The sequence below is a fragment of the Anastrepha ludens genome, chromosome 6 (genome assembly GCF_028408465.1).
Source record: "Anastrepha ludens isolate Willacy chromosome 6, idAnaLude1.1, whole genome shotgun sequence".
Lineage (NCBI taxonomy): Eukaryota > Metazoa > Arthropoda > Insecta > Diptera > Tephritidae > Anastrepha > Anastrepha ludens.
In genome coordinates, this window is record NC_071502.1 from 50486934 (window position 1) to 50514291 (window position 27358).

General features: G+C 34.4%; 1 protein-coding gene across 1 annotated transcript in view; it reads right to left on the reverse strand.

Annotated features, from left to right (window-relative positions):
- Positions 1-27358, reverse strand: part of LOC128867597 (mucin-2) — a 76833-nt gene that overhangs the window by 18360 nt on the left and 31115 nt on the right. Inside the window, exon 3 of the mRNA XM_054108982.1 lies at positions 6989-7035. The gene's annotated coding sequence lies outside the window, so the exon portion shown is untranslated. The remainder of the gene's footprint in view (positions 1-6988; positions 7036-27358) is intronic.

The window sequence follows — 27358 nt, forward strand, 5'->3', positions numbered from 1 at the left end:
TCAAAGTTTCAAATTTTGTATGTACAAAATTTAAAAGAATTTAACAAATTTTCATCAAAACTTCACATTTTTTGTTAAGAATTTTTAGTGTACCCAGTTTCGTAGCCAATTAAATTTTGATATTTATGATAAAGGGTATTTCAAAGAACGCGCGTAATTATTGTTTTAAAATAAAACATGCAAAAATGTATATTATTATTTCAGGTTGTACTATTTTTATTAAAAATACGGCTATGAACTATTACTCGTATATATGAAAAATTCCGTAATTTAAATGCCCAACATGAGCTCGTCTACAGCTAAAATCCACTCAACAGTCGATTTATGAATGCCTAATTGTTGAGAACGTTGAAATATCGATTTTGAAGGTTGGTCAGCAACACTTTGCGATACAGCAGCAATATTCCCTTCAGAACGTACAGTTTTTGGTCTGCCACTCCTTTTCCTATCTTCCACAGAACCAAGTTCTAAAATTTTTTTCCAACTTTGGAGGACCTTCTCGTCTCATTCGGACGATTGTTTCCACCAAAAAAATTACAAATTTTACGATATGTTGTTTAATTTTCATGATAAGTTTTCCTAATTTGAATGCGTTGTTCTATCATATAAAATTGCACATCTGTCTACTTGTCAAATGTAAAAGATGATAGAAGGGATTTATCCCTACTATCATCTACTGTGACTTTTGAAATACCCTTTATTATGCAAGTAATGCACGAAGTTTTTTATCTAGAGAAAATACACAAGCAAAATAAAAAAAAGGCTAAAAATCAACGCGAATTTTGAGCTACTTCATACCTTCACTTTATTTTGCCAAAATCCAATGTGCTATATTATAAAACTGAAAAATTCTGAATAAAGATTTTTAAATATTGATAAAAATTTATTGAATTTTGCAGAAGGTTGGAAACTTTGAATTTGTTACGCTTGCTGATACAGCAGGACTGAATATTAAAAATCTGATGAACTTCATCAGCAGCATAAAGCGTTTAACATAATTGTAACTCAGTTATCGTTCGCAATCCACAAATACTCAACCCCCTCCTTCCCACCACCCCCTGCTTTCCCTGCTTTCATTCTATCGGTTTCATTCACCTTACTTCCCTTAGAATGGTATCACAAAGGAAGAATTTGATATCTTCGTCCAACTGTGCCCATTATCTGGGAAACCATTCTAGTCTAACTTAACTTAAACTAGTAAAATTTCACAATTTTACGTTTTATTATAGGCCCTTTTGCGCGAAAAACAATCTTCAAGAGCAATCTTATGAGTCACTTTAACTCATTACTTGCTAACAAAAGCTTGTTTATTTTACATGGGAAACTAGTCCATATTTCATTTGCCTGTTCCAAAACGTGCTCGGTTAGGTTAATCCGATTGGCTTCAAGCCACACAAGGACCATTTGGTTACTAGTGCTACCAGTTGGAATCCAATATCTTATGAGTGGAAATACATATTATTGAAGTGAAACTTCTTAGGCGTCGATGGACGAGCGATAATGGAGAGTAAAATTTCAAGGCCATGCAACGTTTTGGGATTGTCGGTCCGCGAGAGAGCAAAAAGATGTAACGTAGAGGAAAAGAAGAGAGCTCTCTCTACCTTATATGTATCTTAGATACACTTTGGGTTATTTTTCTTGAGTTTTTCCTTGTGGTTGCTAATTTCTAGTGAGAAATAACACTGCCTACTTTTTGGCGCGTGTTTGTTGGTGAAAACTTGTAAAAAAAATATGTTTTTGGTGCCTACTTTTTGGGGTAATATTTCCTTGGTGCCTACTATTTGGGGCGGTTTTTGGTCCCAATTTTTTTGGCGTTTTTTTTGGTGCCTACTTTTTGGCGCTTCTTTTCGTTTCCTGGCTAGTGCTTGTGCGTTTTTTAAAGTGCTATCCATTTGGCGTCGGAATTTATTGGTATTGCCATGCGGTAATTTGTGCCGTTGCTGCGGTCCTGGAACCCCTGCGTTTGCATAGGAGATAAACGCTCGGAGTAGTGCGCGTTGTTGCCACGGTTTGTGTCCGGCGCTTACCTACAGCGGTCGACCCGTTTCTCCGCTTTTTGTAAATTTCGTCTATTTGTATGCTCAGCAAATGTTGTGAATTTATTTAGATATATTGTATATTCTTTCTCTCTCTCTCTCTCTCATTTTCTCTGGGGTCTCTCCCTCTTTCTTTGTTTGCCTTGAAAGTTTCACTTCTGTTGTGGGTACGCTACATGCACTTTTTTAAAATTAAGATAGATTTTTCGAGAATTCAGCAATTTGGCAGCTTTAGTTCACCCAGCAATGTAGACGGTTTACCTTGCTCAATGCTCACTAAACTTTTTGTAAAGGATTAATTAATACTTTTTTTTAGTAATTAATAATGGATTAGTAATTTTTGTTATCCAGATAAGTGAAAGTGCCTCAATTTTATATGCCAGATAAATTCAATTTTTAAGGAGCCATTTTAATTTTTTTGGTTTGTTGGTTATAATGCAAACATTTTTATAACTGAGCGATTTCTTGTTAAGTGATCCAACTATTTTGGGTATTGTCGTCAATTCTGCAATTGGTATTTTTATAAATGACGTGCATTTCTTATACGAGTATGGAGAAAATGCGCAGCTCCGTCAAGAAAAAACAATTATGTAAAATCAACCGTATTTTTTAGCTACTTCAAACTTGCATGAAAATTTCATGAGCTATAGAACTGCATACCGTAACATTTTATAGAAATTCTAGTTAAAAAGAGTGGTATTGTTGAATTTTTATATAGATTTTGAAACTTGGATCTATATTGGGTTTGTTAAGGGGTTATACTTATACAGTTAGAAGGCCCAAAAAAGGGAATTTTCCAGAATTTTTTCAAAGAAAACTTTTAAACTTATTGATTTAAAAATTTGTACACATATTATGTTATCTTTTAACTGTATTTTAGTAAAAATATTTATTTGGAAAGGAGCTACAGCTGATCTCCGTGAGCTCCTCTCAAAAAACAAAAAACGTTTTCCGGTGACCACTATATCTCCGAACTGGTCTAAAATTGAAAAAACCAAACAGATTTCCTCAAAGTAATGCTAAATCTAGTAATTAATCGAAGGAATAAGCAAAATTAATTTTTTTGACAAAATGGCTGTTTCTAAAAAAAACGGTTTTGACCAAAATGTTGGCCCTAAATTGTTTATAAAAAAATATTTATCGGTGACAAAAAATATTCGATTAAAAAATATATTTAAGAAGCTCATGTTAAAATTTGAGACTAACCGGTTGAGCCGCTTTTGAGTAATGTTGGTCACCGACTTTGAAAACACCATTTTGAGAAAAACGCGTTTAAAGTTACGCCTTGTAATTTCAAGCACTCTGAAACGCCTTTTGGGAGTTTGGCCGAGCTCCTCCTCTTATTTGTGGTGTGCGTCTTGATGTTGTTCCACAAATGGAGGGACCTACAGTTACAAGCCGACTCCGAACGGCATATATATTTCTTGTGGAGCTTTTTCATGGCAGAAATACACTCGGAGGTTTGCCATTGCCTGCCGAGGGGCGACCGCTATTAGAAAAATGTTTCTTTTCTTAATTTTGGTGTTTTACCGAGATTCGAACCAACGTTCTCTCTGTGAATTCTGAATGGTAATCACGCACCAACCCATTCGGCTATGGCGGCCGCTATGTGTATTAAGAAAATGAAAAAAAAAACGATTTTTTGAAAAATCTAAGTGTATATAACCCCTTAAATAAAAAACGATTCTTTTATAAAAAAAAATATATATGTATTGTCAAAACAGAGCCTTATCTATGTCAGCCCAAGAGAAATTTTCAAACAACTTCCCCGCCGACAACAGCTAAAATTTTGTTCTGCCTTTCGTCCAGCTGTGCTATTGAGCTGCAGCCTGCAGTAAACTGCATTAAAAAAAGGTTAAGCGTATTTGGATACGCTTTCGTCGACAATCGATTGGATAGGCGAGGTTATGAGAATTATGCAACACTAAAATAGGATTTTGAAGTGTGAAAAAGTGAAAAAAGATAAAAACCATACATAAAGTTGTACATACAAACTCACTTATGTATAATAAGTAAGTGTGCCGAGCCAACATTGGTTTCAACCACGGCAATCGGCTTACCTTGCTCTCAAAGGTTTATGTTCAAGGCTAATAGGATTACATTACAACTACAATAGAAGTAGTGTACGCGTATGTTGTTTTCGTTATTAAGATTATAGAGCCTCAATGAGCAAAAATAAAAACAAAAACAAAGTATATTACAATAAATGAAAAATTGTAAAAAGAAATAAGTAATCAAGGCTTCTATTTAATGTCAACAACTGAAATTCAATCAAAGACTTAAGACACAAACTTTGAAGAGCTAAAAAAGAAACAAACAACAGCAACAAGTAAACTAAACAGAAAGCAACATGGGCTGGGTAATTTTTGATTTGATCTGTTATATAAACAGCTTTTTGTTATTATACTGATTAATTTTTTGATGCTTTTTAGTGCCAGAACGTAACCCTATCCAATCGCTCGCAAACGTTCATAAGAAATTTAATGCGCTTTTAAGAAAATAGATCAAAGTAGAATTACTCAATAGAATCTATACAGCGAGTTAAAGTAAATCCTAAGGCGGATGTTGTTTATCAGCATTTTATCTGCTCAGCTTTTGTTCTACTTTTGTTTTCATATTATGCAGGATTTTTGGTCTCTTTTTAGTTCGACAGCTAAAAGAACATTTTTAATATGCCGGAAATTTAGTTTATACAAGTATCATAGTTCGAAATTTTCAAAATGATTACCATTTCACTCAAATAAAGTGCGCTGAATGGACTAGAACGATTGGTTGAAAATTACCAATTTTATTGAAAACCAAGTTTTTCAGATGAAAGAAAAGGAAAGGAAGGATGAAGGAAGATCCACACATCACACAGTGCTTTGAGTCCATATAAAAAAATACAGTTCTGAGCGAGTTTTAATGATTTTTTATATGTGAGTAAATTTGGCTGTCGCCGTAGACGCCGTAGAGTGCTCTGATTCGAAACCTCGTGCATGAAACAGCACATAATAGAAAAGGTTTTACACCCTCACGCACTTTTTGGGTGTTTGGCCTAGGGATCTACATTTTTAAGCTGACTCTGAACGGCACGTATTTTTTATGAGGAGCTTTGACATGGCAAAAATACACTCGGATGTTTAGCATTGCCGGTCGAGGGACGACCGCTATTAGAAAAAACTTCTTCTTCACTTTGGTATTTCATGGTCGGAGACTTGAACCTACGCATTTCTGAATGGTAGTCACGCACCAACCTATTCGCGCCTACTACTGGTCCATATTATTATTATTATTATTATTATTTTTTTTTTTTTTTTTTTTTTTTTTTTATTAGAAAATTGAAAAAGTAATGAATTACAATCAGAATGAAATTAAAAAGCATTAGCGACTAGGCCATCACCTTAAATTATTATTATTATTATTATTGAAAAAAAATAATATAATTATGCCTTAACAATCTAGAAAAAGCGTTAGCAACTAAGGCCATCAGCTTTGGTCCATATTAGATGATCGCAGAATTTTCTAATATTAAAGCGGCGAATTACTTATTATTCTTACCGTTGAAGATTGATTTTCTCTACCTTCATTTGATCTTGTGCTTGTCACACTAGCTGGCTATTATTCTTTACTATCGTTTGAATCTAGCCTAACTTTCATAGGAATGCATCACATCAAGAAGCTCTTCCTAGGAAGAGCAACTTCTTCCAAGAGTCAACCGAGCCACAAAGGCCAAACCCGGTTCTCCCACTCCCCCTAAGCGGAGTAGGTGAGAAATTGTTTTATTTTTCTCGTAATTCTGGCAATATCCGAAACACTTTCGAAAGTCCATATCCGGCTTTTTTTTGCGATTTCCTACTGTGGATTGCCTATTTTCCCTTCGCAATTATTGCCGGTTTCATTTCTTCTTTATTTTACTTAAAAGTCGATAACAATCTTTTAGTTTCATCTTTCACAAGCTTGCTAAAAGATATTATTTTTTTATAGGTGACTTGAAAAAGGCAATTGGGTTCTTGTATTGGGAAAATTTGCTTAGTCGTGCCTGACCTTGTGTGTTTACCTATAATCTAAGTGGGGTGTGTCCGTTCCGTTAAGTTATTTTCAGTGGAGCTCCAGTGCAAGTTTAGAGCAGCTCCACAACTTTCATGAGGGTTGAGGCTACAGCCTGGAATACACTGCAGTGATCGGGTTGATTGAGCAGATACCAGCTCCTATTCTACCGTCAAGCTTATAGATAGCCTGGTAACTGGGTACACTGGGAGGGGTATAGTATATGTATCGGCCATATCGTCAGAAACGCCCCAGCTCTAAAAGTTTTCGATGCGGTGCCTACTGTTCTTATCAGGGGAAGAGGAAGGCCTCCTATGCGTTAGGAAGATCAGTTGGAGAGGGGAGCGGTTAGCACGAGAAAGAAACGGCTGGTCCTCTACCTTAAACTCGGCCAAAATCGTGAAGAAGACACCAATCAAGTAGAAGACTTCAACGAGTTTAGGAGCCGAAATATGAATACAACGATTTTTGCTGCTCGGAAGAAACTTAAACATGTTTAGGATGCCCCAAGGATCTCCTAATCCTGCTTTAGCAAGAGCTGACAAATAATTTCTATCTAAAAAATTCTACGCTTTGGAGTAGTGATTGGTACTGCTGGCTCACTGAACGCTTTTTCTCTCACACATTCCGAATATTTGATGTTAGAGGGGCGGGGGTCACAAACCAAAAGCGAGCTAGGAAAAAATATGTGAATACTTTAATTTGTCAATCACTGGTGCAGGAGCAAGAGATTCTAAATGGTGTTTAGAGCTTCAATTGGTATGATTCTGAGCGCTTGGCGAAATCTGCTGAATTTTTGTACCCTAGAAGGCAGACTGAGGTTAACCGCTTGAATCAAAGCAAAACACTTCACAATGGCTGCTTTGAAATTTTTTTGTCATTTTTAATTTTCCTTCTCGGCGATACACAACACGCTGACTTACCATAAATTCAAGTACGTGCCAAGTGTTCAAAACCAATTTTACGAAATCTGCAAGAAAAAAAAGCGAAAAAAATAAATAAAATTTTAGCTAATGACAAGTGTTTCTTCAACAAATAAATAGTTCTGCTATAAAAATTAAGTTAATTCCAATTTTGTAATGACTATAACAAACCAAAGTGTTGATTTCGGTAATTGCAATCTGACACAAGCAGACACATATTTATATCATATTTTTTTATATGTATTTCCAAGTATGTTGAAAGACAAAAGAAATCGAAAAAAAATTATTCTATAAATACGTCAACAGTGCTGCTGATTTGATGTGGAGCAATGCTCGTGTAAAATTGCAATTAATTTTAAAATTAATTGTGCGTACTGCAGACAAACAAACAAGTGGCAACAAAAGCACCAACAACACAAAGCCATGCACACATGCATACTTGTAACTATGTAGAAGAAGAAAATGAAATAAAAGCACTAAAAGTTATCGGAAAACAAGCATGAAAAAAAAAAATGGACTGAAAGAAATACGTGGAAGACAGCAAAGGAGACCAGCGGTAGCAAAAGTGTTGGTGCAGCAATGCTGCTGTTGCGGTTAAAGCTACAAATAAACTAATTAGCAGCTACATATGTATGTGCCAATTGGCGTGCGAAAGTGAAGAAATCGATGACTTGGCAGATGCAGCATACGTATATTTGTGTGGCTGAAGGTGTCCAATATACACTTATACACACACCAATTCCTCCATGCATTTGCAATGCTTCTTGCAACATACCCACCTACCTACATTCCTGCCTACTGACCGCCAACGCACATCACTGCCATCTGCTTCGTGCTTTCAACACCAATCCGCCGGCAATGGGATACGCTTCGTCTGCCAGCAGAGTGAACTTTAGTACATACTCAAGTAGTTGGAGTTGCTGCCTTTTTTGTGGTTGCCTTGTGTTGCAAAACAAATATCAGTTAAGTAGTTGATGCTTAATGAATGGTTGTTGTTGTTGCTCTGTAAGTTGCAATTTGCAGAAATTCTTGATTTATTGCACTTGTACGCGATTTATTAGAGCAGAAAGAAGTGGCTGGCTGCGTGAGGCATGCACCACAAGGCATTTGTACAATAAATATATTACATATATACACATACATAGGTATACACACTTTTGTGGTTGCATTGAAGCGAATTTTCAAGTAGGTGGACATGCTGTTTGATCGCTACAATATTTATTTTCATCTTTGCCACTGAAGAAAAGCGCGCAAAGCATTAAAAGTTTAGCGCACGATAGCCATGAATTGGCAGTATGAATTGCATTTTTATTCATCTGAAAATATTTATGAAAAGAAGCTGACAATACCAATGTCAACTTGTTGTTATTAAATGCAGTGTATGAAGGTTGACAATTTTTTTTGTTTTTAAGTTCTACGATGTAAACTTGGATGGCAAAAGATGCAACTAATCAAAAACAAAATTTTTAATTTCACTACGAGTTTGATTCTACTGTCCTACAAATTTTTGGGAACCGAAGCGTACCATATACCTGAAAAGTCCTGAAAGCACTCCATGAGCCCTCAGTAACTGCCACTTAAAATATTGGTATTCAATAGTGCTACTTAAGAGAGCCAAATTGACCCGTCATAAGGGAATTGTGTAATGTGGAATATTTTTACGAGTGTTGGGCTTATATAACATGTAAATATTTAATTTACTTTGTTTTACTTAAATTATTTTGAGTTAGACATGTTGTGAGTTATTATAATTTTTCTTTTAAAATTCTTGAATTGAGTTTAAAAAAAAATTAAAAATTTAAATATGAAAAAAAATTCAAAATATATTTCATTTTAAATTAAATCTTCAATGAAATTAAAAAAAAAAAAAATAAAAAAATAAAAAAAAAAATAAAAAATTAAAACAACATTTTTTTTAACTTTTTTTACTATTAAGAATTGTATTTCAAATTTTGGTTGGAAAAAGGAATTAAAAATTATTCCATTAGAAAAAATATATATCGAAAATATAAATTACTTGAGACTCGTAGCACATTTCATGCGTTCCAAGCTCAAAATTTGGAAACTTTAACCTACCGTAAAAAATTGAGGTGTGGTGGGACTTTGTTCCACCAAAGTAATCTGCTCATGACGTAAATTCAAGAGAACGTGATATCTCTTCAGTTTCAATCTAAAAATCTTATTTTGTTGAATTGGGTTATTAAAGATCAATTTCAAAAGATAAAAATTGTCTTTACCCAATAATTAAGCAGAGAGCGAAAGGAAAAGGAAACAATGTAAAAGTATTAGAATTGAAAATAATTTAAAATGTGCACAAATTAAAATTAATATTGTTCTCCTAGCGGATAACCCTAAAGTCATGCAGTCCATGATTAATAACCTGGAGAAATACTGCGCTGAATGGAATATAGGAGTAAACCCAAATAAATCGGAGATGATGGTCTTTAGAAGAGGTGGACGACTTTCCCAGGCTGAAAAATGGTGGTACCAAGGTAAAGAAATTAAATTGGTGGCCGAATATAAATATCTTGGTGTCATTCTCACACCCAAAATGGCATTCGACAAGCACTTAGAAGCCAGAAATACTTCAGCAAAAACTAGTATTAATTGCACATGGAACGATTTTTTAGCGAAGCCATTCATTTCATTAAAATCAAAATGGAAGCTGTTCCAAGCGGTATGCAGAGCGATCCAAACCTACGCAGCGCAAGTTTGGGGGTATGCCTTATTCGATGAGGTAAATAAACTTCAACGTTACTTTATTAAAAGAATCTTCAAACTACCCGAGTTCACTCCAAATTAGGCAATAACATTAGAAACTAATATAGAAGATAGCCACATGTATTCTTTTGAATTATACATGAAGTATATCTGGAAAACTATTTATAAATATAATTGCGACAGACTCCCACACAAACTAACACAAGGCATCTTAAGTAAAAATGTGTTTTGGCTTAAACATCTGAACGACATGGGAATGGAGTTTGGTCTGAAGTTTGAAGAAAACATCACCTCTATAGACTGTCAAGATCGCTGTGTGCAACTTCTTGCCGAAATGAAAGTAAAAGATATCAACATGGCAAGGCAAAAAGCACAGTCAAGCGCGAAGCGAATTTATAAACATTTAGACTACTCAAAAGGGGAATCATATATTAAAGAAGATATGCGGCTAGCTGATATTACGACAATTTTCAAAGCAAGATGTGGTTTACTGAAGCTAAATGCAACTACGTATGGAAATGCTCAGAAAATATGCACCCTCTGCAATTTAAACGAGGAAGAAAATATGCAGCACTTCTTAGGAAGATGTCCGGTACTGAAGGAGATCAGAATAAAATCCCTAAACGCAGCGAAGCTAAATGAAGCAGAAGCGTAAAATTTCAAAATAGGACTTACTTACTAGGGACTCTCTTTAATTAAATAAAAGTACCGAGTTAAACCTGTCATTGTATATGTATACGTATACCTATACATATATAAGGTATATATAAATGGGAATGACCTTTGCACTTCAACTTTAAGATCTATTGAATCCTTTACTCCTCACAATTCTTAATCTAGGTCGAATTTTCTTATGAAGTTTAGTAATGGTAATGGTAATGGTTGATTGATTGATCTATTATGCGCCCCTAATTACTTAATTATAATTGTTTAGTATATCAAGGTATCGAACCAGCTCCTCAGGAGGGAACAAATGTAGGTCTTCCTCCTCTAGTAGGTACGAGCCCAGGATTCTGTATCTCCTGTGGCCTAATGCCTCACAATTGGTGATTAAGTGTTCTATAGACTCCTCTTCATCACAGCAGAAACTGCATGATCTTGTACTAGGTAATCTTATTGTGTTAAAATGTTTATTACGGGCAAAGTGACCTGTAAGTGCTCCACAGAGTAATCTCAGGCCCTTTTTATCTCGGGTTAGAGCAGCTTTTGCTCTGTTGGCATTAAAGTTCAAAAACTTTTGCGAGTGATTAAGGCCGCTTGTGCCGTTCCAGTGTTCCCTGATTTTAGTTTGAATCCATTTTTTTATTTCTTGTTTTATATTATTTTTGTTCAAGCCGAAAAATGTGGTTGGTCCTCTGGCATAAAAGTCTGCCTTCTCGTTTCCTTCATGTCCCTCATGTCCTGGTACCCAAATCAGTGAGACCTGATTATGAGTGACCAGTTTTTTGAGTACATTGTTGAGTTTGAGTTGAATGGTAAGATATTCAAGGCTTTGCGAACCGATTGGCTGTCCGAAAGTATTTTAATTTTTACTTTCTCCAACCCTCTTTTGGATATGATTTCCACTGTTTCCATTATGGCGAAGAGCTTCGCATAGAAAATTGTGTTAGGGATTTGTGTGCTCTAGGCCCCACTATTCCTGCTGCTACTCTTTGGAGTGTTTTGGAACCATCTGTGTACGATTTTTTTTAGTTATCATTTATCCATGTTGCGTTAGTGTTCTACTCTTCCCTAGACGGAAAGATAACCTTGTATCTCTTTATAAAATTGAGTACGGGTTCCGTATGGTCATTCGCCTATGTTATACATACTGATTGTTGAACCCTATTCAAGATTTTGAGGTGTCCAGCAAGATCTCCTGGTGTAAGTTTTTCTTTCATATGGAAGAAGTTATGAAGTTTAAATTAGCTAATGGGTTATATTTGATTTTTCTTGAGTGCCTTCCACCTACATGAGTAAAAGCAACTCACGACCATTTCAATGTTCTCTCGCAGATCTTATCTGAGACCGCCTTATACAAGAAAAGGTCCCAGCTATACAAAGGAACGCATAGTCACTTCTAGCAGGAAGTATTTACGGATCACCTGCTTACCCAGCTCTGCAGAAAAGTTTCCTGTAAGGTTTTTGTAAGCTTTATAGCGAAGTCAGGCGTTCCCGAAAAATTTCGGGTTCAGTATTAGAGAGTCTAGAACTAAGTCTGCTGCATGATTATCAGAATAAATGCTTATCGCTTGGAATTGTATTTCTTTGGTGAACATCGACTACTTATTTGAACCAGAAGGCTTATATTATTGTGAAGCTCTTCATAGAAAACTTCTGCCTCAACTCGCGCCACTTTGAGACATCTGTGAATAGGTTTACCGCGCCTTGAAATAATCGTCTTTAGTGGATTATCTGCTCACAGAGGCAGAAGTACGCCTATTTCTGGAGGGCGTGTCTTAATACGTGTTATGCGAATGTCCTCCTTGGCTGAATCTAGATTAATATTATTTAAGAGAAGTAAGGTATAGTTTATTTTATGGCTATTTGGAATATGGCTACCCAGGACCTCTAAGCCTTTATTAGGTGCTCTAGATTTGGTAGCAGATAATCTTTCTTAATGCTTATGATACCCAATATCTTCTATTTTAGTATCTACTTTAGCAATAAAGGAAATAAAAGCCAAAATTAATTGCTCAGATTATACAAAAATATAACTGACTCGACAATGAGCAAATGGTTCAATGAGTACCTCAATACCTTCTGTCAGTTAATGTGAATTTGGCTGACCAACTGATTTCATATTAACCAGAACTAGTTCTATGCAATTGAACTGGTGTCGTAGGCTCTCGTTCCTACTCGTAATGCATTATTTTCTGTTAGTTGTAAATTGCTGAACCTGGAGCCCCCAATGTCCCAGTTAGACCACTTCAGCATAGAAAAGATTTTAGAGTTAAATATTTTCCCTTTATCCAAATGAAGTTGTGAAATTACGTTACATTTTTTAGTTTTGTACAACTGCAGAAACAAAATTTAGTGAAGGGGCCAATGAAAAATCGACTTGCATTCCATTTTCTACAACCAATAAATTCATTTCAAACACCACTTTTTCAATTCTGTGCTTACACTTTGTCTCAAAACTGCCACAAGAGTTTACAAATGTGTGATTTGCTAAGCGATTGGGTTTGTCGCATTTAAGTAAATATCTATGGAAGTTACTTTGGTTCATGATAAATGCGCAACATGTTTTGAAAATATAAGTAAATACATCGAATTAAAACTTACGCGTCTGCAATTGATCTCGAAATTTTGCCACATTTTTGTTTTTGTTTTCGTTTTCGCTTTTTAGTGCAAATGTGACCGAAAACACGTAAATTTATCGTAAATTCGCAGATAAATGAACAAAACTTGCTTTAAGGCTCGAAAATGGCAAAAAATGAGGCGAGTACATTTAAATTGGATTGTAAAAGTGTGTGTGAGATGTAAAGTTTAAGATTTATGCAATTCGCATACATGCGTACATATGTATGATTGAGTAAGTTGCAATTGCTTAAACATTTGACTATTGCTTTACAAAGTTTGCAAGATGTTTGTTTGCAAAAAGTGAATGCGCTTAACCCTTTCTCTGTCAAATATTTAACTTAGTGAGTTTAAAATCTAAAAACTTGTACACAAACGAATATGAGACCATCGGAAAAAGGAAAAAAATGCTATAATGCTGAAGGAGAAGTTTTTGTTTGTACATATGTATGGATATTTTCACTCTTTGAATGATAGTAAAAATGCTTTGATTTTCACATTGTGTTCTTTTTCAATATGAAGCTATTCATTGATCAGGCGGAATTTCGAAAAATTGTCCTTCGCTTTTTGCTCTCCTTGATTGCTCAAATTATGTTTTGACAGACATCCGCCTTGCCGGATAATACCAAATAATAAAAAAAAAATAAAAAAAAACACTTCAAAATGCCTTGGATTAAGACTAAATTTAACTTTATCTAATGAAAATAAAATTTACGAAACAATATGGAGAAACAGGCAGAAATAGCTAAATTAGTTTTTTTTATGGTATATTTACACCGCCCGCTTAACTGCTGTTAAATTTAGTAAAAAAATAAACTCTGTTAAGTTTAATTAACGCCAAGCATTTCCACTAGAAGAGAATTATTTGAAGGCGCTGATTTTTGTTGACAACTGTAGTTTTGCCCCTAAAAAGCAAATATTATTTAGTCCTAGTCGAGCTCTGTTCCTTTTGATATATGCAAAGCATTTCTACAGATTCACTTAAACATCTGATTTTTATTTATGTTTCTTAATAAGGGAATATGGGACGAAAATACCTGTCTAAAGTGATTATTTTGCTAGTTTTACGTAGCACTCTTTATTGCGTTTTATATTTATTTATGCTAAAAAGAACGGTAAGTTATTTTCCGTGCATAAATTCTACTTTTGATAATAAGTTATGGCTCTGCCTATACTTAAAAGCATTCTGTAAATATCGGCAATGTTGACACAACACCGTTCTGTAAGAGAGTTTACGAGCTTTGATGCAATGGAATGGAAATTGTGTTCTTTAAGGCTCTATAAAAAGGAGCTAATAGAGTGAAATTTATCAAACAAATTAAAAATTCTTCATATCTTGAGCAAACCACAAAATTGTTTCTCTATCGACCACTTACTTGCATTCATTGGTACTTTGAGAAATTTGCTAAAAGCATTTCTTGAATAAGAAGAACTTCACTTGCTTGAATTTCTTGAAATACTTCCTTCCTTGAACATTGGAAATTAGGTTCGGTCTATAATCAGTTTGAGTATACCAAATTTGTGACAGAGTTTAGTCACCCACTTCTGGTGGGCGCAATATTTCTCAGCTTATACAGGGTTGCCGTGTGTGGTCAAATGAAACGTCTCGTATACAACGATATGATTTGGATCGGTAATATGGATGCTCTAAAACAGAAGACACTTGGTGGGGCTAATGAAATGAAGCAGTATCTACGAGCAAGCGTCATGAAAACTAATTTAAGGAAAGGAATGCGAATTTGTATCAGGACTGGGATGGTCATTTTGATATTAAATTATTCTGAATAAAAAAATTTAAGTTGTTCAATGTTTTATTTTAGTCACGTATTTTTACAATTTGTTCCTCCTTATGAAATTCAACACTCCACAAGTTGAGTGAGCCATTTTCTATTATTTACAACTAAAAATACATACTAGTTTTTAAAATAATTTTCAGATTAGTTTCTGTACATTTTTTTTAATGAAGGGAAATAGTAAATACTTCAACGTAGAATCTCTTTTGTGCTACTTTGGACTGAGTAGTAAAGTCCTCTCTCGACGAACAAAGCTAACACTCTACAAGGCTCTCATCATGACCATCCTAACGTATGGCGCGGAAACGTGGATGATGACAACATCCGATGAAGCGATGCTTGGAGTGTTTGAGAGAAAGATTCCGCACAAGATTTTTGGACCTTTGCACGTTGACAACGGCGATAGTCGCAGGCGTTAAAACCATGAGCTCTATGAGCTTCACTCCGACATAGACATAGCGCAGCGAATAAAGATCCAGCGGTTACGCTGGTTGGGTCATATCGTCCGAATGGATACAAACGCTCCGGCTCTGAAAGTATTCGATGCGCTACCAGCTGGTGGTAGCAGAAAAAGAGGAAGATTCCAATTGTACTGATTGACATAAATTTTAATTAAAAACAGGAAAATAGCGGACTCTTACAATAGAATTTAAAAAAATATGGACATACAAGAACATTTTTTTTTAATAATCCTTAAAATCGTAACGGTAAAGTTTCGGAAATCATATCTTTTAACCAAATTAATTAGAGAATATCTAAAAAATAACGTCCTTAAGTATCTGGGATAAATTTCCTGGTAACCCAGTAATTGTGACCGCCATAGACGAGTTAGTTTGTGACAACCATTCGTTGGGTACTGGGTTCAAAGCGCACTGATATTTAATATCATATAATTCGGAATATTTTTTCTAAAAGCTGCTCGACGCTCCGAGTAAATTTTCGCTACGAAAAAACTGTGCAATCGCAAAGTACGCTCACACAGCGGTTAAGACCGATCGACCAGACTTGATGAAAAAAAATCTGGTGAATAGGGTAAGCGCTCCAAAAACTCGAGCTTTATTTCATGGATTTTAGCCATTGTCAAAATCTCGACATTCACGAGTTTCACGTGAATTTCACGAATTTTCACCTTCAGATGGTCTAAAGGATTACAATAATATTCAAAATTTCTTTTTCTTCTTCTTTCACCAGTTTCAAGTAATCCAGTAACAAAATTCCTTTCGTATCCCAAAAACTGGAGTTAACACCTTCTTGGGAGATTTTTGGATACGAGCTCGTTTCGGAGCAGAAGAGAAAGGCTCACACCATTCTTTAGCGACATGCTTTGATTTAGGATCATGGTGATAGACCCAAGTCTTATCCATAGCGATGAATCTACGCATAAAATCTACTTTATCCTTTCAAAAGTGCCCGAAATGTTGCTGAGAAAGTTGCATTCGAATCTGTTTTTTTCGAGTGTTAGCGAATGCGGCACCCATTTTGCACACAGATTTCTGAAATCCAATACATCAGTCGAAACATTGCTTAAACTGCTTAATGAGATGCCTAGAGCTTCTAATAGATATATTTCAGTCACTTGACGATTTTTCAAAACGATATCCTGTATTTTGTCTATTTTCTGGTGTTGTCGCTGTTTTTGAACGTACTTGACGTGGATCGTATTCAGGGTTTATATGACTACGTTTAAATTCAGCAACCCATTTTTTTACTGTACTAAATTATGGCGAAAAGCTCTTATATACTTTCAACATGCTGTCATAAATTTTCTTTGCTTTTAAACCTTCCAAAAATAAAAATTCAATCACTGCAATCACTGCATGATACTTGATTTTTTCCATTGTAGGAAATACTGTGGCATGCCGATACTAAATGCTTGTAAACAGACTGAATTGAAACTTCACATACGTTCATATGAAGAGTGTATCAGCATAACAAAAAACAAAAAAACATTTTGACTAATAGCAATACCCTCTCTTGTCGAACCCAACAATTATTGAGAAATCTAGTATATATTTGGCAAATCCGCGAATGGGTTAAAATTGCACATTATGGCCAGTCAATTCACGGCTCCTAAAATTTGAATATTTCCTAATGGACAATTAATCACTTTCGATACCCTCTGCAAAGACAAGACTTAATAGATAAAATCAAAACACTGCAGCATATAAATGTGGGCAAATCAATTAAAGGAAATTCCAATTCAGTTTCGTTGCATTTAAAAAAAATACTACGTTAGATTTGCATAAACGTCCGCATTTATCACGACTGACAGCCAGCTCACAAATGCACTCGAATTTCATCACCTGCTGCGTAGCGTTGTCTGATTTGTGAACTGGTAAATATTCGTAAGTTTTTTTTTCAATTGATTGTTGGATTACAAGAATTTTCCAAAGATCAAATCACGATTTCTGTAATTCAGCCATTATTTTGCATACATGCCAATGTACGTATGTGTACGCTTTGATTTCATAACGTGCCAAAAAGGATAGTTGCCGCGCTGTATTTTTTAAAAGTGTGTACACTTGTGTTCACAATAATTGTAGAGCAAAATTTTGGTCATTTATAATAATAATTTTTTTAATTTGTTTTTATTAACAAAAATATAGTTCATACTGCAACAGAAATCATGTTATTAAGATTTTACAACTTTGTACAAAATTGAAGAAAATTCCATAAATTTGTATCAGAATTTTAAAATTTTTAATCAGAATTTTTATATAGCCGATTTTTGTAGCCCATTCAATTTAGAACTAATATTGTAGCAATTTAAAGCAAACAGCTAGTTAGGTCGGTGAAAGGGTTGAAGTCCTCCACACTGGCACTCCTCAAGTAGCATTAAAGCGTCGTTTTGATACCGATATGAGACCTCCAACAGGCAGATATCTACTATACAGCCAGCCAGAGCTGTTGATGCAACGGAGAAGATAGATGAGATTTAGGTTGACACACCAAGCTGTCGAAGAATGGAGTACCTCGTGACAGCTTCTGCAATGACAGTTAAATGGCAAACCCAGCTTTTCCACGTGTCTGCCGATTGTGCAATGACTGGTAATCATAGCTACGAGTTTGGAAGTTGAGTGGTGAGGAGTGCCGAGAACTGATTTTGACTGGTCTGAGAAAATAATTTTTCATCAATCAAGTGTAGTCCAATTTTGGTGTTGTGTGGTCCAATCGAGACACTTTTGGCAATAAAAATGGGAGTAAAAAAATATTGCCACCATAACATCACCGGTGTACAACATACACACATATACGAGTAGTATATCGCATCTGACCGTCAGCTAATGAATTTATGTGCAATGGATTTGAGAAAAACCTCAATAAAAATAAACGAAATTATCAAAAAAAATGTGAAAAAAAAATTAAAAAAATACTGAAGAAATATATTAATAAAAGAGGCAAATTAAGAAAAGTATGCGACCGCAAGCGTATAATGCAGTTAACATTACCTCGCATACACACACATACGCGTGCATACCTAAAATCGATACTGAACATCAAAATATTATTGAATGAATTGCAATTTGTGGACAGTTTTTTGTTACACTATTTATTGTTTTGGGGTTTTCATATACCACCCGAAGGCTTTTTGAATTAAGTTTGCTTCAATTTACTTACTAATGACACTGCCTTGTACGCCTTACGAAATAATACATTACAATGGATGAATATGACTAATAATATGTGTCTGTGTATGTATGTATGCATATTTATTATTTCAGCTGTTAATTACTTCGTGGTTACGACACTCTAGCGCGTACTTGTACGTCTAAAAATGCAATAGGCAAGTGGCAATGGTGGTAATTATTTGGTTGGTATCGATACTTTGCAGGTAATTTTTTTAATTTATGTAAGTTTTAGAAGCGCTGGTATGCATTGGAGATATTTGGCTGAGTTTGGTGTTGCGTATGAGGAACAATGAGGTGATCGTCATAATTTTGCTGTAGAAATATTTGCATATTTTATTTAGACGTTTTAATCGTAAGCCCTTTTATTATTTTAGGGGATTTTTTGCAAAAATATTTTAAAATTTAAAATATAATAAGTTTTATAATTTCGGTGAAAAAATTGCAAATTTTTTTAGTTAGGTATCCTGTATGCTTATAGCAAAAGTAAATTAGATATTGTTTTTTTCTCACCAATATTTTTAAAAACTAGTTTAAGTTTAATTAATTTTTGTTTGTTTTTAAAATCAGTCCAGCTCTTGTAAATCTTAAGACTTTTCTGAAATATTTTGATAAAAATCTTAAAATATAATAAATTATATAATTCTGGTGGAAAAACTGCAAGTTCCGTTTTTGGTGAGGAATACTTAGCCCTGCCATAAGTTCTGTTACAAGTTAAGTCCGTTATAGATATGAAATTATAATATTTTTTTATTGAAGTTAGTTTTATTTAATCATGTAAATATTATATAAAAAAACTTTAAATTTTCATTCGAATTTGCTTTTACGCAAGATTAGGTCCTTCAGCTATTGTAGCACGTACACAAAGATTTTTTGAGACTACTCTGTTGATTTTTGTTATGTCTCCGACAGGCCATGTTTTCCAATTCTGACCACAAGTTTTAATCCAATGAACTAACTATTTGACTTCCAGGGGGCCAAGGAGGGAGGTTTGTGGTTTAGTCATTGCTGGGTGGTTTTTGCCTTTTGGGCTGCAGCGGATTCTTCCTGGAAGATCCAACGTTCTCCATTGAAGAGAGTACAGCTTAACTGCTTCACCACGCTTTCTAAGACATCCTCCTGGTACACTTTTTGCCAGGTCCTAACTTCTTTTTCCCAAAAATGAAGAGATGTAACACCTTTACAAGACACTCCCCACCAAATCATTACGGAGGCTGGATGGTGGCCACGCTGATCCCTTGGAACAACATTTTTTGCGCCCTTAGAAGTTTCAGCATAGATTTTGTCATTTTGCTTATTAACAAATTTTTCAACAGTGCAAATTTTCTCATCTGTGAAAAGAATATTTTCATGGCCGTTCACCGCGTGCCCCCGAAGAAGTTGGTTGCATCTGTTCAGTCTAATTTTCTTCAAGCGCTTTGTGAAAAGATGACCAGTTGAGCGATGGAAGGCTTTCATGTAGAGGTAATCTTTAATTAGTCTTGATATGGAACTGGTTGATACATTCATTTCCCTGGACATGATTTTCTGCTTTCGGAGGGGATTTCTGCGAACTCTTTCTCGAACGGTTTTTATGGCTGCACGGTTCGGTTCGCGCGAGGACGACTACTTCTTTTTCTGTTTGTCACTTCAGACGTTTTGTTAAATGCAATGCGATTTTCCTTAGCGCCTCACTTCATTGTTAAATTTGCCACGAAACTGTGTATAATTTATGTGTACACAATGCATACGAACAAAGCAGAAATAACGGAACTTTTTCCTTCGAACAATTTGTAAAATTTTCCACAAAATTTATGACAAGACTAAGTATAGTCAAAATAAATTAGATATGTCATCTCAAGACCTTGTGGTGCCAAGGAGCCAGGGTGGTCCCTTCTTAATACATCAGTGCCAAAGACCTCAAGCCTGATTCGAGCGAAGGCGGAGCAGACGCACAGAAAGTGGTCCGCCGTCTCATCCTCTTCTCCACATGCTGGGAAGAATGAGCTGCCTAAGATGCCTACCTTTTGAAAGTGGCCCGTCATCAGCCTCCTATAGTCTCCTCTGCTTAGTGACAGAAGGAACTGTGACAGTAGGTCTGACATAACAAGTAACATCAGTTTTGCCCATCTGCAGCCTTTCTCAGCCTGGCAAGCTCGCTTGTGGGTTAGAGTAACCCGTTTACTAACCGTGGCTTTGATGGCAGCAGAAGGGAGTAGCAGAAAGGGACCTGATGCCAACTTTTTTGGCATTCCCTTGAAGTGGCGCACAACTTATTTAAATGATGAAGATTGTAAAGAGCATTTTTGGATCTTATTGACGATGAGAAGAGACAAACTACATTTCTTTGCCCTCGAAAAATTGTTAAGGTTCATAAAAAATCTTGGAAGTTTGCGGAGAAGTAAGGTATCGCCACCCATTTGTCTCTACGTATCCTTTAAATCCTACCCCTTGGCCTTAAGTGCAATAGGAAATATTTCCATTTCATTCCATCACCTACGTAAATGGGCAGGGTAGCACTTATTACAAACATATCTTATATGCAGCTTCAATATTTAAAAACAAGGTTTGAAGTTGAAAATTTGATTGGCGAAAATTTTGTGTAAATAATTACAACACAATTTCCTTTTCTGTAATTCCTAGCACTTTTTTCCTCTCTTGTTTTGTGTAGATACACTATAAACCTTTCTTTAAGTGAAATTTTATTTACCACAATAGAGTCACTATTACAAATCACAAGACATGTTTTAAAAATTGCAGAGCAATAAAAAATCCTTTCTCCTCTGTCAGCTGTATACAATTTTTCGAATAATTTTCTCTCGCTGCTGAAATTTATTTTCAATGAGAGATTTATTGGCTGTCATTTTCTTAACTATTTTGGTTTTGTTTAAATGGCTTAAGCTATAGTTGAGTAGGCCTTAGTCGGAAAAATGGTCTGTCACAGGCACATAAATAAAGAAATATATACATACACATATACACAGAAAGATATCGAAAGGAAAGCTGCACACACTGATCATGTTTACCAGAAATTTCACAAGAAATTGCAAAGCAGGCACATTTGGTGGCGCTTTCGCAACCCATTGCCACTAAGGGAATATTGTAATGTACGTGGGGTATTAGGTGAGGGTATTAGGTCCCGGCGTCCCAGCATAGAATAGCAAATAAGAATAAGTCGGTTGATTTTTAGAATGCCTTCTGACAATGCATAGAAGTGGAATGCGAAAAGCTTTTTGAGTATAAACATTAAGTAGCAAAAAAATTGTGATGAGGAGTCCGGCCTGAATCTGTCAATGTTGTGCGGGCCACTTTATTATACCATTATTATTTATTGTAGGCAGAAAGTCAGTGGCATTCAACAATTGCTTGCTGGTTCATGTGCGAGAAAATGGAAGAAACAAATTAGAGATAAATTACGTCTTGGGTGAAGTGAATGCACGCGAGTAAGCAAATGTAATGGCAAGAAATTTTCCGACGTCGTTACATAGGAAATACGCATTAAAAATAAAAATAGTTTTTTCACACAAAAAATACTCTAAAAAATAAAAAAAAATCAGTTAATTTTTCTTCATCGGTCAAAACTAAGTTCGATCAAAGCCAAGACTTTTTTTAATGGCTTTTTGGTGAAATTACCTTTCGAGGCTCTAAAAGCTCTGATTTCATTTGATAGCACAATTCATTTGTTCTCATGTAGCCTTTTGTACTGAATGTTGAATCTACTTTTGCAAGTCAAAGATCACTCGAAGATCTCTCTTCAATTTGGTTTGGAAAGCAACTTAAGTTCTATTGTCTATTGTGCGCGGTGACTGGACAGTCTCAGAAATATTAACTCGCCCATTTTCTACTGTTTTTGGGCTGGTAGTTATGTCACTGAGAGGTTAGTGCCTTTTAAGTACCTGAAAATATCAGTTCTTGATATCTTTCACATCTTCTGTTTCGGCCTTATAATACAGTATAAAATTATAATGGTTCCTTGCTGTGGTGGCTGAGAGTAGATATACAACTGGAATGGTAGGAAAGCTTTTGTGGTTTTGGTGGCTGATATGACTGCAATGGGGGTAATATTTTAGGCAGTCTTGATATTTAGCCGCGGTTTTTTTTTGTTTTTCATTTTGAATATTCATTACTATTTTTAACTGTAGCTCATTGCCTAACAAAGCCCAAATATATCCAAGTTTCGAATTCTATATCAAAATTAAAAAAAAAAATTTGAAAATATCAGCAACATTTCGCGGCTTTTAATTAGAATTTCTAAAAAACATTTAGGAAGGCAATTTTATAGCTTGAAAATTTGAAAAGGTGGAGCCAAGGAGCACCAGGAGATTTGGTGGCTCCTAAAACACTCAGGCTAAAGAGCCCATTGTATTTAAAGCTCTGGAAAGGGGGTAGATAGTCAAGGAGGGAAGGAAAAAAGTATCAGAGAAAGAGATAGGAAAGAATAGATTTTATAGCTTAATAATTTAAGAATGATAAAGTGTATGTTTCAAGTGATTGAAAATGTGCAACGATTTTTCACAATTTTTCTTTCACTGAAATACTGCGCATTTTCTCTATATACTAAATGCTGTGAATTTACTGAGCCCATCAAAGGCGTTTACAAAAAAAAAATGTTATACAAGCACTCTTTACAAAAAAAATTAAATTTTATAATATAAAAAATTCAAATCTTAGAAAAGTTTATTTCATCATATAAAAAAAACAAAAAATGTATAAAAATGTTTAAATGTACCGAAATTACTTGACTTGAAAAAACTCCATACTAAAATTTTTGTCATTGAATAAATTTCAAATTTTTTGTAGCGGCAGGCTAATCACCTACCCTGTCAGAAATCAAAATAGATTAATGAAAACAACGCAATGCTGAGTCTTGTCTAGGCCCTATGCTCCCGAGTGGAGTGAACAAGGGGGAAAAAATCCCAAATTATTAAGTTTTTAATAACATTTTTAGTTTAATTTTTTTATATTTAAGCCCGCAAATATAACAATTTTTAGAAAAATTGAGGACCATGTCCAAAATACTCTAGTCACTTGGCATGGAATCGCTCTAATTTCTTAATTTTTCAGAAATTCTTATACCAATTGAAACTTAATGTATGCATAATTTATAGACAATTTTATATATCTTTCATTTACTTTTATTTAAGCATTTTTATTTTTCAACTTCAGATTTATTTTAAGCTATAAAATATTATCAAATATTTTCTCCAACTCCTATTTATTATATTTCTGCTGAATACTCCAGCTTTTTGATTCTGTGCCTGGTTGTGAAGCAAATGTTTCGAAAATTTAACTATAAAAAAATGTACTAAATTTTCGGAACTACCGCTCTTTTCTACTTATACTTATACATCGGATTTGGAAAGTGGTATCAGGTGAGAAAAAAATTCAAAATTCGTAAACCAGTGTAGTCTATGCAAAATATCACGACTTGCAGTTAGGGTATTTTTATTTTATTTTTTAACTTTTAGACTTTTTAATCCATAACATTTTATGAAATCCGTTCCTTCAATTCCTAATTATTATATTTCTACGGAATTCCTCACGTTTTTAAAGAAATAAAAACAAACAAAAAGAAAAACAAATTTGCTGAAAGTTTTTCATTAATATACGAAAACTTGTCGTGAAATTATTTCATTGCCCATATCGGAAACACTTAGTTTTAAGTAAGCTTCCTCTACAGTGCGCAACAACAGCTGGCCAAATAGCAAACTAAAGTTTGCATTCAAAATTCGAATAGCTAAACAAATAAAATAATTTTGCATGTCTGCACTTAAAAATTCATGCAGTCGAAAATTATTCAAATACTTAACATTTTTATACTTTTATTAGCACCGGTACGTATTGAGCTGTGCTGCTCAAACGAAAGACTTCAGACACGAACTTTCCTTTCGTTTATATGAGCTCACCTGTGTGTTTCGCTGTTTCGCTAAAGCGTCATTACTTGCACAATTTGCACAACTGAAAACAGAATGTTAATGTACGATTAGCGATATGCCGACATGGCGCGGCGTTAATGACGAATGATGACAGTGAAGTGCCAGCCAACCATCTAGGCAGCCAAGCGTCAAGTGCGACACGGGGCGTTGAAAGCGAAAGTGAAATGGTGCAATTTGCTTTTGATTAGCATTCGCATTTTGTTTTTTTTTTGTGCTTCTTCGATTGCTCTCCATGTGCATAGGTATTGGCGTAAATTAGGCAAGAATAAGTGTCACGAGAGTATGGGCTTAAATTAAAAAAAAAACAAAAAAATGCACAAACACATGCACATATACATATACAGGCATGCATATGCCTAAGTACATTCACATAAATTATGCCACATGAACGCCTTAATGACACCTGTTGCTTTGTTTACATTGGGCTTGTGTGCTTGCGTGTGTGCGCGCTTTAGATTACTTTGCTGTGGCTTATGATTATTGCATTTTTTCACGTTGATTTATAAATTTTGCTTTTCTTTTTTTTAACGGTTTCCGTTTGTGTTTGGTTTATATGCTAATTTAGTTACCGTTTAGTACACCTTATAAACAATTTTGTTGCTTAATAACAGATTGCTTCTGTTTTTAGCTATTCCATAACTTTCTCGCCGCTTTGCCTGAATTTTGTAATTTTTATTTTGCAAGTAGAAAAAAGCTGTACATTACTTACATAGGTATATGGAAATAACTTTTACGGAGACATAAAAATATATAATTTTCATATTACACAATACTCTTGTGTGTTAATTGTTTTTGACGTTAATTTCGATTTTTGTTATTGTTATGAGTTTTCACTTCGTTATAAATCATTAGCGCTACATGCCAATGCTTGTTAACGGTGCTTAAGTCACTTGCTTTACACTGAAATGTTGTTTTTTCTTGTGTTTTTTTAATTGTAATTATCGTTTTTTGCTGAGTCCACAACGTGTGAATGATTTTCAGAAACTGTTTGTAAATATTTTGAAGCTTCCGGCTTTGCAACTTTACATAATTGGTTATATGTAATTGCAAAAGAAATAATTAGTGTTTTTAGCTACTAAATGAAACCTAGTTAGCTAATCAAATATTTGAGGCTGTGAAAAATATATGGAAAAATCGATAGTAACCTGTCTTGAATTTTTTACCTAATTTGCCAAAACAATTATTTTTTATATGTAATAAAACATGCAAGGGGAGGTACAAAAGCTTGCTAAATGAAGAGAGAAAAAATGCGAAATCTTGACATGTATTTATATACCTACAGATGTACATATTAGTGGATAAATATGTGCTTTTGAGTGTAGGCTCCCTGTTGCTGGTGGAATTTTCAGCAATACTTTAGCAAAGTGTGAGAAGTGCTCCTCTTAGTCGTGGGGCCGATCGAATAAGAAACAAAAGAGTGGCCACCTACATAAAAAAATAAAGATCAATTAAGTAAAAAATTGCGATATGGGTGGCAAAGTGAAGGTATTTAAAAGTATATATATATATACAAGTATATATATATATAAACTATAAGTAGTTTTTAAGAGGGTTGCCGCCTATATAAAAATGTTTTTAATAACTATGTAAAAAATTAAATTAAATATTATAAAATGTATACAGAATGCATGGGGCTTGGCCGAAAATAATTTTTGAACAGGGTTGCCATCACATACAAAATTACAATGAATTAAATATTTTAATAAAGTAACATATTACAACAGGCAACATATTACGGCTACAGACGAAGGCCATTTTAATTTCGACATATTTGTAGACAGGGTTACCACTTAACTGAAAAATGTATGTACAAGTTATTATACATATATGCAAAAAATCTTTAAAAAGTCGTTTACAAAATCGTGATGGAATTCTGGTGGGATTTTTAGCAATAATAGAGTATTGTGACAAAGTGTGACAAGTTTTGCTGTAAGGGTAAGGGCCAATCGGGTCGAAAATAAAAGAGTTGCTGCCTACATACAAAATTCAAATTAATAACTTATGTAAATTGAGTAAACAACTGTTTGTAAATTAAATAAAACATTAAAATGTGGATATCAAACAAAGATTGTATAGAGCTCGCAAAAAGTTTATAAAACGTACCACAATATTTGCACCAGTCTTCAATTCTTTTTTTCAGCTAATTTAAATTTCTAATATATTAATTTTTTACTAAAATAAGGTTCATTGTACTAATTTCGGAGAACTCGAAAAGTATGTTAAGAATTAAAAAATTTTAATCAAAATTAAAGAAAGTCAGTGACGCAGCTTTATAGCCCATTAAATTTTAGTATAATAAACAATTTTAATTGGCTCAAAATTCTCAATAAATTGAAGCTTCAAACTTTGTACAAAATTTAAAAAAAATCAACAAAATTTCACCAAAACTTCCCTAATTAAATTGTTTTTGTTTAGAATTTTAACGAAAATTTGGTTACGCAATTTTACAGCTTATTAACATTTAGTGCAACAAACGAGTTTGAATTTGCTAATAAATCCTGTTCATTTTGGGAATTTTCTCTTTAAAACAAATGCACGCCATATTTTTTCTGGAGCTTTGTTGAAATTTCATGAATTTGGAAATGGAACCATGTTTTGCATGAAATTTATTGTAAAATGAACTGTATTTTTATGAACTTAAAAAAGAAAAACAAAATAAATATAGTCCTAAGTGGTCAAAACGCTATGTCAGTGTGGTTTTTGGGCCGGCTATATGTAAGAATACTTCAGTCCAAAGTATTTAAAAAGAGCTGCCACTTCTCCAGAGATGAAATTTGTTCTATCTGCTTACGCTGTGAAAATTGAAGTTTATGTTTTTCATTTGGTCAATTGTACGCTGTCTGGTGTACTAAAAAATTGGTATCCCGAAAAAAACTATAAATTTTTATAACAAATGAAAGAATCAGAAATATTGCATCGATTAGCATTAAATTAAATAAAATTAGTAAAATAATTAAAAAACCATAAATTCCCAATCTCCAAATATGTGAGTTTTTCATGGTGTAACAACGTGCATCGGGAACATGTAATTATTGT